The sequence below is a fragment of the Pseudochaenichthys georgianus genome, chromosome 24, assembly GCF_902827115.2.
Source record: "Pseudochaenichthys georgianus chromosome 24, fPseGeo1.2, whole genome shotgun sequence".
Classification (NCBI taxonomy): domain Eukaryota; kingdom Metazoa; phylum Chordata; class Actinopteri; order Perciformes; family Channichthyidae; genus Pseudochaenichthys; species Pseudochaenichthys georgianus.
Window position 1 is genome coordinate 26,071,644 of NC_047526.1, and position 14,816 is coordinate 26,086,459.

Sequence of the window (14,816 nt, forward strand, 5' to 3'; positions counted from 1 at the left end):
CGACTGGCCATCGTGAGGACCGGGAGGGTGTGTGTATGTGTGGCGCGAGAGATAGAACGCGCACACCTTAGGTGTATTGTTGTTGTTAGCATCTGGTGCTAGCTAGCTGAGCTAACGGATACAAGGAGCTGTTTCAATGAAAACAGAGGAGCGACATTTCGCCGACAACTGCGCCGAGCACTTGACTTGATGCAGGAAGCCAGACAGTGGGACATTGTACGAGAAGTCATCACACTCAGCACGGATAGTGCGCAACATGATTGCAGCGTCCAGGCAGCTCCCGTTCGAGCATATGCCTTGAGTTGCACATAGCTCCAACGATCCATCACAGTGTCTCACCACACACACACACACACACACACACACACACAACACACACGCACGCACCCATGCACGCACACACACACACACACACTTGTATGGTATTATTGTATTTATGAGAGAGGTTCCAGGTTGTTGTGTAATATTCATGAGGATATTTGTCATTGATCAAATGATAATAAACAAACATTAGCATAAAGCATATTTGTCCACTCATATGTTGATAAGAGTATTACAAACTTGAAAATATCCCTCTAAGGAACATTTAGAACAGATAAAAAATGTGCGATTAATTTGCGATTAATCACGTTTAACTATGTGTAACCGGTCTGGTTTGACGCCACATGTGGTCTCTGCGTTGTGTTGTGTAAATGAGAACGACTTATTTCTTGCCAACCGGGATTTATTCTCTGTGCAAAACAGAATATAATAATTAAAGCAGGAAATCGCTTCATCAGCTTTCTAGCTTCACACTTCTCCTCAGTGCAGCCTGAAGCTAACTCAGGAAAGTATACAGAGTTCTAAATAATACAATTAACAGATCTATCCATGGTGACAAACCGGCTTTTCTTTGTAAAACAATATACACAAATATAACCAATAATTTACACTTACATAACAAACAATACAATTTACAGTTACAAAACACAAAAAGAATACCCACATACCTGTGCAAAACAGAATATAATAATTAGAGCAGGAAATCGCTTCATCAGTTTTCTAGCTTCACACCTTCAGTGGAAGAAAACACCCACATGTTAGGCTAAACTTTAGAAAGCTCCCAAACAGTTTGAAGCGCTGCACATTATATAAACTAGTCACACACAGCAAAATATAACTATTAACTGCAAATAGGTTTGGCTTGTGTGAAGTGTAACATTAAACAATCTATTAACATATAAAATACAACATTTATGACACCACTCGTTCCACTTACTTCTCCTCAGTGCAGCCTGAAGCTAACTGAGGAAAGCAGCACGAGTCTGCAGAAATGTGACGGTGCCAAGAGTACCAAAATAAAATGTACTTTTCAAAATAAAAGCATCTAAAATATAAAGTGACAGTGACAAGTTTTACAAATAAAGTATGGACAATGATTTTACTGAAATATAAACAAGTGAAGTTATACATCGGTTACATATGGACAATCATGCGATTAATCGCGATTAAATATTTTAATCGACTGACAGCCCTAATTACTATACGTTTTGTTCACTTTTAGTTGTGCTTTGATCGATCCTTCTACAACACTATAACAATATATGAAGAGAAAAAGCCTATGTCATAACTCTCTGCTTTTAAGAGTGTAGGAAAATACAATGAAATTAAATTAAGATTTTGGGTACATACATTCATTGTACATTTTCAACAAGTCCTCCAACTCATACGACCAAATATGCCGATTGTTCAAGCGCTTAATACGTCCTGCTCCCGTTGAATGCACACGTTACAGATGGTCGTTTATTCACAAATAACCCTCTCTGTAAAATCCTAAATTGTATGATAGTTTGGACATTAAAACGCTTTTTGATTAGATTTCTAGCGAGAAGTGTATATTGTACTTTTAGAATCCACGTCCAGTCGATATGTAGGATCTATAGTTTGATAGATATTACGAAGATGATTTGAGGTATGCGGCAGCCTCCATGTAAAGTTACGGGTTGAAAACAGTATTTCATAATAAAAACCAATGATCAAATGAACATTTATTATTCATTACTAAAGGTACAGCCGAATCATCACAGCGCACAAAACCTATTACCACCGCAGATGGACCAAAAAAGGGAGCGTTTGGGGAAAAAAGGGGGCGGGTCCGCTCAGTGAAACGATAACAACGAAACATGGAGGAACAGAAGTCTGCGTTTAAATCGTGTGTCTGGTGTGTGCGCGCGTGTGTGTGTGTGTGTGTGTGTGTGTGTGTGTGTGTGTGTGTGTGTGTGTGTGTGTGTGTGTGTGTGTGTGTGTGTGTGTGTGTGTGTGTGTGTGTGTGTGTGTGTGTGTGTGTGTGTGTGTGTGTGTGTGTGTGTAGAGGTGTGTGTGGTTAAAACACATCAGCCTGCGGTCGCTCTTAGCATTTCTAATGATTCTGAAGGTAAACACAGTGAAGGCGGTGCGTGAAAGGCACTGAGTTAACCCTCCCGCTGCCTCCTGGTGCTGCAGAGATTTCATGAAGTGAAGGAGGTGTTCCTTCTATAAAACAGCTGTGGGCAGCAGATACTGTGAGTGTCACAGACATGAATTCATAGATCAAGGCAGACTGGTGCACACACTCTCCTGTTTTGCCAATCCGGTGGTTAAACAAATATAGCTCTACACCCATGGCCGAAATGTCCTTAAAATGAAGTCCGAGTTCGACATTTTAATTCATTACCTTTCCAACTCCTCATGCAGTTGACTGTTACAGGTCTATACAGGTTCATGGTACAATCATAGACTGTATGGCAGTGGCGTAGCCAGGAATTATTGTGTGGGTGGGCCTGGAGAAATGTAGGTGGGCCAGGGGGAGACATATTAAGCGTGGGGTCTGAGCTGAAACTTCATTAATGATTTTTTAATGCACTAATAGAACATAAGCATAAATTAGCAGTGAAAACAAAAAACATAGGCACGGCGGCCTCAGAATGTGTGTAAAACTGACATCCACATAGGGATGGGTATCGTTAAGGCTTTAACAGTACTATTACTTTTATCGATAGCACTTATGCTTATGCTCCAGGTTCAGTACCAACCACATCATAAAGTACGCGGACGATACAACAGTGGTGGGACTCATCAGGGACAACAAGGAACAGGCCTACAGGGAGGAGGTGAAACATCTGACAGACTGGTGTAACACCAACAACCTGATCCTGAATGTCGATAAAACAAAAGAGATTATTGTCGACTTCAGGAACAAAAAGCACTGTCACCCACCACTCCACATCAACGGCACAGCAGTGAAGACTACAGCCAGCACCAAGTTCCTGGGGGTGCATATCACAAGCAGTCTGACCTGGTCCACGCAAACTACATCACTATTTAAGAAGGCACAGCAGCGCCTACACTTCCTGCACAGCTCCCCCCTCCCATCCTCACCACGTTCTACAGAGGAACCATAGAGAGCGTGCTGACCAGCGGCATCTCCATCTGGTCGAGAGACTGCAACGCCAAAGACTGGAAGTCTCTGCAGAGAGTGGTCAGGACAGCAGAGAAGATCATCGGAGTTTCTCTCCCTCCCATCAGAGACACCACTCAGAAACGCTGCCTGACAAAAGCCCAGAACATTTTTAAAGACCCCACTCATCCTCACCATGCTCTGTTCTCCCTGCTGCCCTCCAGCAAGAGGTTCCGCAGCATTAAGAGCAGAACAGCCAGATTCTGAAATAGCTTTTCCCCCCATGCCATCAGACTGCTGAACAGCAAGTAGACCAGTAACATAAAGATTACATTACGCTGTGTAAAGGGCACATATTTGTTATATAGTATGTATATTTTATTTATATGTATAGTAAGTCTTTATATTTTAAATGCACACTTAAACTTTAATTTTATCAGCACCACGTCACTATTATCTATTTATATGTACAATTTTAGCAAGTTTTTATATTGTCCCGTTCCTGTAAGCCAGTACAACGACATGTCGTTTTAATAGTACACTCTGTGTCTTGTTGAAATGACAATAAAGTATGTCTATGTCTTATCGATCCGGTCCTTTAACATTACTTTTATCGGTTATTTTGGAGAAAAAAATAAGGTAAACTAACTAAACAAATTGTGAACAAAACTAACATTGCTTTTTATTTAAATTAAATACATAATATTTCACATCAAAAGAAACAACAATGTTTTAACAAATCGTATTAAATAATGTGATGACAGAACTGTAAACAGAATAGCTGAAACTTTAACAAAATAAATAACTCAGTTGCCTCTAATCATAAACCCATGTTTGTATAATGTAGTTAACTCGGTGTGTTGCTGCTAGCATACATAACACCTGACGTGGAAACGTTACTCGTGGATGGAGCTACAGAGCTGCTAGAAAGACAGTGGAACCCGGTGCATTCCTCCGTCTGGATGTGGAGCACTTTTGATAAATGTTTAGACACATTGCTCGTGTTACCGCCCTTAAATGCTAAACTCTTATTCCACTTTTGGTAACGAGTATTGTCCCCATCGACATGGCTATAGTTTAACCACACCTCGGAGCGCGTTCTCTCCGCCATCTCCTCCGTGTGTGTGTGTGTGTGTGTGTGTGTGTGTGTGTGTGTGTGTGTGTGTGTGTGTGTGTGTGTGTGTGTGTGTGTGTGTGTGTGTGTGTGTGTGTTGCTGCATGTAGCAGCTGCGTGTGTGTAAACTGCTCCGCCCCCTCGCACACAGACGGGGGATAGATCTCTTAAACAGAGTTGGCGACACTTAAACTGCAATGTAATGTTTGTGTAGCGATAATACATACAACATATATCGGGGGCACAGGTTGTTTATCCTTGACAGTCGCACAGTGGGCACACACTGAGTGTTTTCATATTCAGCAAATGTGTACACGCTAAACTGCAGACCTCAAGAAGAAATAATACTTTCATTCACTCACGGCAAAAGTTACTTTACTTACTATAAAAACTCACGGTAAAAAAATGCACTCCCTATTCCATTGTCATGAAGGTGGAATCTAACTATATCCAGAATAAGTTTTATTGGATCCAGGCTAGAAACATGTTTATTTCTGCTGTAAGTTGGGCATTTTAACATGGGGGGTCTATGGGAATTGCTCCTTTTTGCATCCATCCCCTGTCGGCCACTAGATGAACTGCAGTTTGTGGCACTTCCTTCTGGGCTTCCCGGTTCTGCGCTATGAAGCGCTGATTGGCTGTGGGTGGGCCAGACGTGCATGTGGGTGGGCCCAGGCCCACCCGGGCCCACCCACAGCTACGCCGCTGTTGTATGGGTACAATGCCAACCTGATCTCACCAGAATGCGTGACTCCACCACGACTACTTAAAGAGCTTACGAAATGAAGGACAATACTGTTCTTATTACGATAATATATATACTATTATTATTGGGAAATCATGTCATTCATGACAATAAGCCTGCAGTATTTATAAATCGTGGTTTATTACAACTTTCCATGCTCACTTCCGATGTTACACGACCGCTCCGAACAAAACAGCTTTCGCCGGTTAGTGACGTCACGCACGTCACGAGTAGAACACCTGTTGAATAATACACTACCTCTGTGGCTGATGTCGGACTCTGGAGACAGAATCGAGTGACAGACAAGACTCATTTGGCGGAGATCCGATGCGGCAACAGAACACAGACTGGTATACATTTGACTTTAATTCATAGAGATTCTCAATAAATAGTAAATCAATAATAATACATCGTAATGTAGCAGGCAAACTTGGCTCAGGCAACAGAACAGAGACTGGTATATACATTTGACTAAAATTCAGAGATTCTCAAAAAATAGTAAATAAATAATAATGACTGCTGAAATAACCAGTTTAGATACATATAGCTGGTCAGGCTGTTGTAAATTGACCAGCCAGTATATATTAGGCTGGAATGGTTGGCTGGAGAGGGGTTTTGGACACTTCAGCTGGCCAGGATGGCTGGTTTATCCATCTATCACCAGCTTATGTTTAATAATAGTATTAAATATACCCTGCTGGGAGCTTACCAGGATTCCAGGTGACCAGCATACATTAAATACTGGTATGATTATTTAAACAAGAGAACATAAATATATTACAAAGATTCATTGTGTCATGTATTCTGGTATCTACAAAATAAAGACATTGTATAGTGTTCATAATAGTATTTTAATTTAATAAATAGCTAGTTAATATAATAAAATACACAGTAACAATACAATAATTATACAAATAACAACCAACCTGCAAATCAACCTACACATCAAAATAAATATATTATCTAAAACCGGTGCATTTGATTTAAAATAAAAGTAATACATAGAATTCAATATTTAAATGGTAACAAAAACCGTAACACTATGTATGATAAGAACAAGGCAACAAAGAAAGTGTTTGTTGTTTTTCCTTGTTCATGTCTATAATGTTTCCCGTTGTGTAGCGTCCAGCCTTTCCCAATCTGGCCTGCACTTCTGTCTGTTGAAGCCACTTCTTGAAGCAAACTGAAAAGAAATGTACAGATATAAGTACACTGTAAAAAGAAAACTTAATATTTACGTTAACATTTGGGCTGCTGTGGTTGCCAGAACCGTTAAAGTATAATACATTACAAATTACAGTTGGTTGGCAGAGTCTAGACGTTACAGTCAACAATTGCTTATGGTGAATTACAATGGCAAAAACAAATAGAGCTAGTGTACACGGTGCAGCTGTATTATCTGGGAAATAGAAGAATCGGATCAGGATTCGGTATTGGCAGACAATCAATATCAAATGAATCGGATCATTATTAGCATCTGATCACCTTTGTCGACTTGCAGCCTAAATACAAAGATAACTCCACTCCTCTCCTACCACTCTTACCTCTAATAAGCCTTGGTAGAACTAGTGTCCGAGTCATAGGGTCCAGAGGCCTGTACTACGAAGCCGGTTCAACCTAACCTGGATATGTTTGAGTTAGCCGGTTGGCCTAATCCAAAACATACATGCTCTCGCTAAACGGTCCTACGACGCGGGTTATCAAGTGGATCGCTCAAGCCAGCCGTGTCCTATCTAGTTATGTGCGCGTTCACATGAAAGGGGTGGTATCTGGAGCATTCGACCAATCACAAACATGGAGAAGCGTACTGACAGCGCAGCGTCATAATTCCTGAATGAAAAGTGCACTTTAATACTAGTCAAATATGAAGAAGTTAAACTTTAAACATCCATGACTTAAACACTTGATCAGGATCAAAGCCACATAGCTGCACCTGCAAGGTGAATACAGCTGGGAACAGAACAAGTGTTTGAATGCGTACATCAACAGGTTCAAGATATCACTGCCCCGTCTAACACACCGTCTGACTTTCATTACATTTGACTCAAGTGTTTCCTCAACTTAATGTGTTGCTTAAAATAATACTTCTGCATACAGTATGTGACACTGTGAGTGCCTCAGTGAGATGATAGTGAACTGTTCATGAACTTGTCATGAAAAGTTCATGAAATATTAGTGAACCATATTCATGAACAGCTCATAAACAGCTCATAACAAAGTTGATGAACTGTTCATGAAAGTGACATGAACATTAAATGGCACTAGGGCAGTTCATGAACTACTAATGAAACTCCTGTGCTGGAATGGTTCATGAACAATTCATGGAATATGGTTTTAGGCAGGTTCATGAACAATTCATGAAATGGAGTTTTCAGTGAGTGTGTAGGGATATTCAACCAATAACATTTCAAGAATTGTTCATGAACATATCAAGAACTGTTCATAACAACTTCATGAACCGTTCATGAACAGTTCATACCCAGTCACTGAATATAATTCAATGGCTGGCTATGAACTGTTCATGAACTGTTCATGTACATGACCTGTTCATGAACCATTGACTGTGGGTCAATTGGCAACCATAGAAAACAACAATTATGTCAATCACAATGGAACTTTACTCAAATTAACAAACAAACAAACATACATGTATACAGGTGGAGCACTACAATTAATCCTATCACTATTTGAAGCAGTTCTTGACACTCAGCTGCACAAAATGTTTTGTTACGGGTCCCAAAAGCTTGGGTACCACAGCAACAATAAATGATTTCTGTAGAAAACAGAAAAGTGCAGCAGCAATAATTATACACAGGATCCGGTTGATCGTCTGGAATGCTTGTTATTCAAAATTCAAAGTACACAGTTACATTCAAATAGCTGAACTTTACAAACATCACATTTCTCCATTTAAGTTATCTGTCTGTCACAGTCAATTACGGTATCTCAAGGAGAAATTCAACATAGTCAATATAAATTATTACATTACATTGAATTTAGCTGACGCTTTTATCCAAAGCGACTTACAATAAGTGCGTTCGACCAACAAAATACAAACTTGAAGAAAACAGAATCATATAAGTACATCAGGTTTCATAGAGCAAAAACATTTCAAGTGCTACTCAACTGGCTTTAGGTAAGCCAGTCCATAAGTGCTTTGTTAATAGTTCTATTGCTCGAAGTGGAGTCGAAAGAGATGAGTTTTCAGTCTGCGCCGGAAGGTGTGTAAGCTATCTGCTGTCCTGATGTCAATGGGGAGCTCATTCCACCATTTTGGAGCCAGGATAGCAAACCCACGTGTTTTTGCTGATGGGAACTTGGGTCCCCTTCGCAGCGAGGGTGCAGCGAGCCGTTTGGTTGATGCAGAGCGGAGTGCACGTGCTGGGGTGTACGGTTTAACCATGTCCTGGATGTAGGCAGGCCAGATCCATTCGCAGCATGGTACGCAAGTACCATTGTCTTGAAGTGGATTCTAGCAGTTACCGGAAGCCAGTGGAGGGAGCGGAGGAGCAGCGTGGTGTGGGAGAATTTAGGAAGGTTGAAGACCAGACGAGCCGCTGCATTCTGGATGAGCTGCAGGTCGGATGGCACATGCAGGTAGACCAGCCAGGAGGGAGTTGCAGTAGTTTAGGCGTGAGATGATGAGAGCCTGGACCAGAACCTGCGTCGCTTTCTGTGTCAGCTGGGGACGCATCCTCCTGATGTTGTAAAGCTGTATCTGGAGCAGCGGGTTGTAGCAGCTATGTTTGCAGTGAAGGACAGGTTGTTATCTATAAACACATAACGCTATCAAATAATACTTTCTATCAATATATCTATCTTTACCAAATACAACATATTATGGAGATCACAAAAATACACTGTCAATGTTAATAAACAAAAACAAGGCAATGTGCCTGCAAGACTGCACTCAGGTAACAAAAACATATTACCCGTGCGCAGCAGATAACCTGCCTGCGAGCCTTCGCTCAGGTCACATTTACCCAGGTGCGGCTGAAGCCCGCGAAAATGGCATCTATTGTTGCCGACAGTTTAGTATTTTTAAAATACCGTTACTATGTCAAACATGCTCAAAACCTTCTGACACACTCTCATAAACATCTCCAACATCATATCTAATTCACACAAGTTAACATCGATCATTTTCATTATGTACTGACCTGTAGAAAACAGAAAAGTGGAGCAGCAATAATTATACACAGGATCCGGTTGATCGTCTGGATTGCTTCTGAGGGGGGGGCGGAAGTGTCCCCCCTAAGGTAACCCAGATGTCACCGCTCACCTGCCAAAGGTTCCACCTTGGCGCTACTTACTCGTACTGCTTCTCAAACAGTACAGATAAACCATAAAATGATATGAATGTCACCAAAATAAATACAGATAATGTTCAGTTTCAAATTCACTATTGTTTTGTTTTAAGATTAAAAGTTTTAAAAAAGAAAGAAATGTTCAAATAGTAGATGAATATTCAAGAGGTCTTTAAAAACATCACACTGATCATCAAAAGTTCATAAAATGCTCATGAATATTCCAAAATATTCTGAACTTGCCACAATCATCCAAAATGCATGAAATGCTCAGTCATGAAAAGTTCATGAAATACTCATGCACACTTTTTGGGGTTTTAATTATAATGTTGTGATTGGCTGGATCATGAACAGTTCATAAATTGCTCATAAAAGTCTGTCATGAGCAAAACAGGAACTTTATATGAATGAACAATGTTCATAAACATTTCATGAACTGCTCTTTAAAATGGTTCATGAGCATTTTAAGAATTTTGGTTCATGAACATGACAAGTGAACATATAATGAGTTGTTCATGCATGTTTCATGAGTGCTCATGAACAGCTCATAAAGTCATGAACTCCATCTCACAGGGGTGCTGCACGGCCAGATACGGCTCAGCTGACTCAGATCAGGAGATATGTGATACATTATTAAGTGATGTGCCGCGGACTGTACTTAATGTACTCTGATCCGGTTACTTATGTCGTGGCAGATATTTAAGTAAGCTTTCTTAACGCTAATGTTATAATAGTCAGATTGCTCTGAAGATGGAGGTGATATTCTATTAATGTTCACACAGTCAGTGATTTTTGCCGGCCGTCTTTCCTGCGACGGCAGCTTTTCTGTATTTCCTTTCTCCTGTAATATGACTTGATCGCTTTAAACTCCGCACACTGAGCTCTGATTGGTCAGCAGGCAGTGCTTTCACTGAGTTGAGCTCTTAGCCTGCAACCTAACCTGCTCCGGGGCAGTTTAGCCGTTCAGCATAAGTTACCATGGAGATCTAGCCCGCTAAAAAGAGAACCAGCTTCGTAGGACCGGAAAGCCGGAGTTTTCCCTGAAGTTAGCCGCGAAGAGAACATCCTGCTTCGTAGTACAGGCCTCAGGACTGACTGAAGACATGTGGAACAGAGGACAGGCATGGTTCCATGTACAGGAAACTGAACTTTTGAACAGGTGTTTCATCTTTTCTGCCTGAAGATTCACAAGTTCTTGATCAGGTGTTTGATGTGGGCTGGCATGATCCTTTCTGCAGCGATAAATAAAGAAAACAAAGATTTTTTTTTTAATAATGGTAATGATGGTAACAACAATAATATTAGTATAATTATGTATATAGCACTTACACAATTGCAAAGTGATTCTCACAACAAAAATAAAGAACAAAACAATATCAACAATAAAAAAACAAATTATTACAGGAATGTTGAGACAAATAAATGTTTTTTCAGTCTTTACAATGCACTGTCGGAAATGACCTTCCAAAGGCTAAATTCAAACTCAATACCATAAATAACTGGGTACCAAAGTGCTTTACCTGATAGAACACGCTCCACACGGAGAAGCAACCATCCGGCTCGGCCTTTTTCTGCATATCATCTCCTCCCCTCTATCTCTCTCTCTCTGGTGTTAGGTTCCAGTAGATCTCTACTATCCAATAAAACAGAAATTCCCCAAAAAATCATATTAAAAAAGTTAAAAACAATGACTGGCTGTTGGCATTGAAATGGATTAGAATTCCTCACCTTTTTCCTGGATGTCAGGAAGGCCATGGAGTCGTTCCCTTCAAGTCCGCAACCAGTCATAGGAGTTCAAATGCAAAGCCTGAATGATGACAAGAGCGAGAGACATACATTTTACAATTATATTTTTAATTCATACCAGAGCAGTGTGTACAGGCCCTGTACGACATGCAAAGAACAGATCAAATCCCCTGACAGACTCACACACTTTGGTGATGTCCTCATCTGATAATGTTTCATTTTTTAGCAGCAAAGTAACATGTATATGTCAGACCCAACTCATTTACAGTATGTTTTGCATCTCCTCAACAATGGTCTGTATAGTTGAGTAGAAAAAACTGTCCCTACAATTTCAGGTAGATTAACACACATTTGTAAGAAAAGTTTACAATGAAGCACAAAATCCCTCTTTGTATTAAGCGAGCTGCCACAAAAGTGCAGCTTAACATGCTAACCTTTGGTGAGCTACAGTAAAGCTAACTCATGCTCAACACAAAACCTTTAACGTGCATTACATTGACGATTTTTAAACACAACTTAACTTTCTCTACTGTAAGATAACGTTGAGTTAACTTACCCTTAAATAACTACATCACGTTTTTCAGTGGAAACACAAACTGCAGAAAACGTTAGCTGCTAACTGTTGTTAGCTAAGACAGCTAGCTCTTAAGGGGAAGTAACATAGCCTCATGGCAAACGTAAGGTTGAGTTAACGTAACGTTGTAAGAAAGCAAAACGAACCTTCGAGAAAGCGTTTACTCTCTCTCCTTAGCGGGCATTGTTGATTGTTCGAAACACGATCTCTTGATGTGCTGCCCCACACATCGTCGGTTTCATCGACCCCGGGTTACCTGGTCTAGCAAACGTCCGCCTCGTACGACGCACTTGTTTTGTCCATATACGCAACATTTGATCATTTTTTGGCCACAAAAACATCCCATAACCAGATGTTGAGACGGCCCCACATCCCCATACAACATATCGCTTGCCAATTATTCTTGGCGTCTTATTGCTGTGCATCCTTTGTCGTAATATTTGGCCCTTCAATGCATTCAAACGGGACAGAGCTCAGCTGTGTTCCACTCATGACGTCACCGCCGGAAATGGCCGAAGTTGATGTTTCCGGCGCAACGAACGATTGTTACTAACTGACAACTTTGTATGCTGTTATAATCGTGATTTATTAAAAATAGATCAATAATAAAAAAAACATATGGCACATTCCACAATACAAATGCAACCTCTATCATACTAAGCCCACTAACAGGTGCTAAAAGCATTTCGTAAGCTTTAACACCGCATTGCGTGGTGGAGTCACGAACTTTGTTACATTTACGTGTCGGCACCACGCAAACAACCCCAATGTAAAGTGAATGAGGCTCCTTTGTCGTGGTGCACACACGCATTTCTACAACGTCCCGCAGTGAGCTTGTATTCTATAAAACGTTTTTAAAATCTACTTTATAGCTTGTAGTAACTCACGGAGGCTTCTTTTATTTTATTTGTATTCATAATAATTTAAATTTTTCGTCAGAATGTAAAAATTACATTAGTTACGAATTTGTGTTCTCAAAAACAGTGCATTGTGTGTAATGCAACTGTGATTTTTATAAATTAGTTAGTTTTTAAGGAAGGCCAGAGCTTCAGCTGTGTCAAATAGATTGTTCCCTTTAGTTAACGTTATTTAAAAGATAATGATCATGTCCCCTATTGTATTACGAGCGTCTATTCCCATTGGATAACGGAGAATTTTACACCCGGAAGTAAGTTTTCTCCTTACTGATGATTGATTTTACAGCGATATCTGAACTACTCATCGACTAAAAAACACCAGATTATCCTTGTTAATTACATAACATTGATTGGTTTGAATTGTGTACAATGCTTTTGTATTTTCCCCCTTCAATTCGGAGAAACAAAGATTTTTTCGGAGTTTTTGGATGGCAGAAGACACTACACTACCCAGAATCCTCAGCTATCGTTTGGGACTACACCATGTGCTTAGCTTGACAAACCCCGTGATCAGTCCTCAAGCTCTTTGATTGGTTGACCTCCAACTGCATTCCATATTGAAAAAGGTTTCGGAAAAGAGAAAATCATACTTTATTCAGCAGTGCTTGCTTTACTCTTTGAAAGTCATCACATGAATGCATTGTAATAAATGGTTTGGCTGCATTAAATATTACACATATGTCGTAGTTCTTTATTTATCTACAGAGATCGGGCTCAGAATAGACCGGAAACTATTCTTTTACCGTTCTGTTTTAATTTCACAATAAAGTTAGTATTATTTGTTTTGATATTATTGTTTTTTATTAACTACTAGACCACTGGGTCATGTTAAGACCATCTTTTCTGTGTTGCTGTGGGGTTTTTCCATCTCTTTTGTGTTACAAATATCAAAACAATAACATAATATTCGTCGTAAACTAAACCAGAAACAGCAGTATATTTTATTTTGTTAACACTGTAAACTTTACAGCTTTTTAACCCAAACCACCTACTGGTTAAAGCACGTTATTGCACGTTTAGAGTAATTGCAATGCAGGAAGATTGTGTTGCTTTTTAACGACTGTTTAAAATGCCTTTTTCTTAATGTCTTTCATTTTTGTAAAGCACTTTTGAATGTGTTATATTTTATGAAAACATTTAAATATTAAGAGTACATAAGAAATTGTGGGAAAGTAGAAGGTCAATGATATACATATAGACTAGAAAATATCAAGAAGATACTCAAATGATATCTAGAATAAAACAGTTTAGTGAGGATGTGCTAACTAATAAGGCTTTATTTAAACATTAAAGAATACTTTAGGTTAAGGTCTCCTTTTAAATAGGAAAAAAGCTTTGGGGGTATTTATCTACAGATAAATATTAAGCCTGACAAAGTCTAAATTGCATGGTTTGTTTTGGAACTTGACAATCAACTTTCCTGCAATGTTAACTATGTTGAAGCACTTATTTTAACTGATATTATACACATTAATTATAATCTTATGTATGTAGATTAGGGGTGTAACGGTTCACAGAAGTCACGGTTCGGTTCATACCTTGGTTTGGGGGTCATGGTTCGGTACGGGTTCGGTACAACAAGGAAAAGCAAAAAAAACTCCCAAATGCATAATTATTTTTTGCTGTTATTTATTTGTAACAGTAGTGCAAGTTTTGGTATGAAAATAAGGAACTCTAACATTTGGAATCATTAACTGTATTACACAGTTAAAAACAAACCACAAACAGTAACACACACACTCAGATGGCCATATTATGTATAATGGCTGATGTCAAACAAAAAGGTTAAATAAGCTGTACAACTAAAAAGAATGTCTTGAAAATATTAAAATAATAATAAGAAAGTGTTAAATCACATCAATAAAAGGCAATACAGAACTGTATAACATCTCCTGATGTCAAAATATAAAATAAATACAATGATAAATATAAAACTAAATAAAATCTGTACCTTTAGGAGCAAAGTCTAACATGTGTAATTAACTTGTGAGTGTGTGA

At 39.4% G+C, this 14,816-nt stretch overlaps 1 long non-coding RNA gene across 2 annotated transcripts; it reads right to left on the reverse strand.

The window, feature by feature from the left end:
• Positions 1–10,749: 10,749 nt before the first annotated feature.
• LOC139433143 (uncharacterized) lies at positions 10,750–12,361 on the reverse strand. Of its 2 annotated transcripts, none has more exons than XR_011642721.1 (3): positions 12,048–12,361; positions 11,310–11,388; positions 10,750–10,813 (listed from the first exon to the last, which is right to left on the reverse strand). It is a non-coding gene; the product is annotated as an uncharacterized lncRNA (long non-coding RNA). The 2 variants fall into 2 exon arrangements; XR_011642722.1 differs by lacking the exon at positions 10,750–10,813 and adding an exon at positions 11,168–11,214.
• Between the last annotated feature and the right edge of the window lie 2,455 nt (positions 12,362–14,816).